Below are 3,720 nucleotides of genomic sequence, written 5' to 3' on the forward strand. Positions count from 1 at the left end.
ATTAGTAGTAAATTGTTTATAAATCATCATCAAAACAAGAAGGCCAACAATCTTCCCCTTTTTGATGATGATAAACAATTTATAAAAAGGATATATGCATGAAAAGAAATGAATATATAAATTACAATTCACATGCATATAAACAAGAAAGGATATACATATACTCATAATATTTTCCCCCCTTTGACAACATCAAAAAGGGGACAAAAAGAATAAGAGAGCGAAAGCTCCCCCTATCAATAAGCATAGGTGAGTACAAAGCAACTATAGGGAATAGCTCCCCCTATCAAAAAGTCATATGAAATATAAGCAATAAAAGATCATGGCAAACATGTGAGCAAGCATAAATAATATGCCAAAAATCACTCACATTCAAGAGATAATGAGAACACATATAAATATATCAAGATGAACATATTGTCTCATATCATAAAAGCCAATGTATAAAATAGATTTATGAAATCAAAAGAAGAGAAACATGAGAATCATGTAAAAAGTTTTCAAATGAAAATAAATCAACTAATTGAAATCATAAATCAAAGTTTAAATCATAAAACCAAATCATCATTGATTTTTAAAAATCAAGAGAGGCAACTCTATCTAGCTCTTGAGCTAGTATTAACCCATATGAACATTTTAGCATCCGGTAAACATGATTTGGGAATAAACACCCAATAAATCCGGAGGGTTATATAAGTACAAACCTCAAAACAAAACTAGGAATTATGAAAACAAAAGAATTTGACCAAAGAAAATTTGTTTTCATAAAAGGTTTCAAAGCATAATTTTCAAATAACCAAGAAAAAGGAAAAATAAGAATACTAAAATTCTTGGTTTAAAATTTAAATTTGTTTTGGTACCCAAGAACTCTTGGTACCAAAAGATTTAGGGACATGACCCCTATCATTAAAGCTCAAAGCCTTAGGGTTATGAACCCTCTTAGGCACATATGGTGCACTAACATGGTCAAAACAATATTCATTCAAATGACCCTTCCGATTGCAATTTGTGCAATGAAAAGGTTGAAATAATTTGCGTTGACCGAATGGTTGTGCACGGAAAACATTAGAAACATTTGCAAACATGGATGGTCTTTTAAAATTATTTTGCAAATGCGAAACCTTATCAAAACAAAACTTTCCTAAGTGGCCATATCTACCACAAACATCACATTTAAACTTTTGTGGCTTAATAAAATCATTTGGCAAAGAAAATTTCTTTTTCAAATCATAGCAAAATTTTGCCAAATGGCCAAAACGTCCACAAAGATCACATTTGAACACATTAGCATGTTTATGATGTGCATGATAAGCATATGCATGTGTATGTGATGAAGAAGCTACATGAGATGCACAAGGAGCATTAGAATTCTTAAGTTTGTGTGCATCATAACAAAACTTAGCTAAATGACCTTGACGACCGTAAATAGATCTAAAGATGAAATACTATTTTTCATAAGATTCAAATCTTCATTTTTAGGTACATATGCATTTTTAGAAGTAGAACATAAATAGTTATTTATAAAAGAAGCCGTATCATTTTGTATGTTTTTTACTTCTAACATGGCATTATCTCTTTCATGAGTTAAGCTAGAAATGGATGATGTTAATTTTTCATTTTCCAAGTTTAACATATCATTGTTTTCTTTAAGATTTTCATTTTCTTTAGCAATGATATCAAACTTGGATACTAGCTTCTCATGATCGGATTCTAAATTATCATGCTTGCATTTTAAATCATTAAAATCTTTATGTAATTTGTTGTAGGCATGCAATAATTTCTTAGATGCACAAACAAGTTCATCACTAGATAATTCATTATCGGGTTCGAACTTGCAAACCTCACTAGGAACTCGCAAACCTCACTAGGGCTATCGCCAGGTGGCCGTGTGCATGATGAAGCTCCAATATTACTTGAGGAAGAGTCCGCCGGAATCCTTTGGATCTCCTCCAAGTTACCATGATGTGCTTCTATGAATGTCCACAATTTGTAAGCACTATCAAAAGAAACAAGCTTGTTAGAAATAGAAGAATCAAGTGCATTATGTATATATTCTAACACAATCTTATTCATGGTAAACAATCTTTTGTCATTTTTACTCCACTTGGATTTCTCCATAGTGTGTACAATATAAGCATTATCAATAATTTCCCATAGATTAATATTTTTAGATTGTACAAAAAGTTTAAATCTAGAAGCCCATTGTGCATAGGGAAAGTTAATGAATTTAGGAGCAACATTGGATTCATAGCCTAACAAAGGTGCACAATTCATGTTCATGATAAATATATGTGTGCAAGCAAGACAAATGCAATCAAAACAAGATTAGCACAAAAAGATAACTTGGATCTTTAACTCAAGGTGATTAGACCTTAAATCAAAGAGCACCAAGCTCTGATACCAAGTGTTAGACCCTAGAGGGGGGTGATTAGGGTCTTATGCTAATCTAATCCGATTAAATACCAATTAAAATATTAACAAGTTATATTCTTGCAAGATAGATATACAAAGAGTTAAGTGTAAGAATATGCAATATACACAAGGTGATATATCAGATAGATATACAAAGAGTTAAGTGTAAGAATATGCAATATACACAAGGTGATATATCCTAGCAAAGAGGTATACTATATGATATATGCAAGGATATATAAACTAACACAAGGGAAAACAATCTAAACTAGATAGTGGGCCATATAAACAACAAGTAATATACAAAGGCGATATAAGATATGAACATGAAAACAAGTGCGCCAATGCAATCACAAACAAAGAATATGTTTACGAGGTTTGGTCCCTATGACCTACGTCCCCGCTCCTCACCTCGAGGAGATACTCCACTATCACAACCGGGTTTTCTACGCTCACCCGAATAACGTTTATACCTCACAGTATCGGTTTTCAACGCTCACCGATCAACGTCACTCCTCACACTCGGTTTCTAGCTCACCGAAAACCTCACTACACACTCGGTTTCTAGCTCACCGAAAACCTTACAACACTCACAATGTAACAAATATAAATTTGTTCTCTACAATAGATGAGAACACAATAAAGCACAACTCAATGTTACAATCTCTCACAACCCTAATATACTATGTATGCAAATACAATAAGCTCAAGTGGGTGTGTGTAACAATGAGATTCAATAAATTAAAACTAAACTCAATTAAAATCTAGCATATAGAAATTATAAACAAAATAATAAATAGCTAGAAATAAGTTTAGAGATTCTTCTCTGAATAACAAGATGGAGAGATGGAGATATGAGCCCAAACAAGAAGATAGTCTCCTCCACTTGTGAAAACCAAAACAGCTTAAACCAAACCCTTAAACAAGCTTAAACAAGCTTAAACTCTTTTTAAAACCCTTGTTTAAAAAACTTCTTTCAAAACATTCTAGGATTCTTGAGAAGAGATCAGCAATTGGGTATTTATACCCTCTCACAACTCAGCCAAAAACCCCAAGCAAAAAGACAGAAAAGTCCCCAGAAGACAGCTCAGAAAAATAGTCGTTAGTGTCTAACGGATCTATTGTCGGTCGACCGACAGATCGTTCGGTCGACCGAAAAAAGAATTCGGTCGACCGACGAAAACATCCGGTCGACCGCGAGCAGGTCTGAAAAACAAAAAACAAGCAGAGACTTCGTCGGTCGACCGGTGCGGTCGACCGATGGAGCTTTCGGTCGACCGGACCGGTCGACCGACCAACTCTCTGTCG

The sequence above is a fragment of the Asparagus officinalis genome, chromosome 5, assembly GCF_001876935.1.
Source record: "Asparagus officinalis chromosome 5, Aspof.V1, whole genome shotgun sequence".
In the NCBI taxonomy this organism is placed as follows: Eukaryota; Viridiplantae; Streptophyta; class Magnoliopsida; order Asparagales; family Asparagaceae; genus Asparagus; species Asparagus officinalis.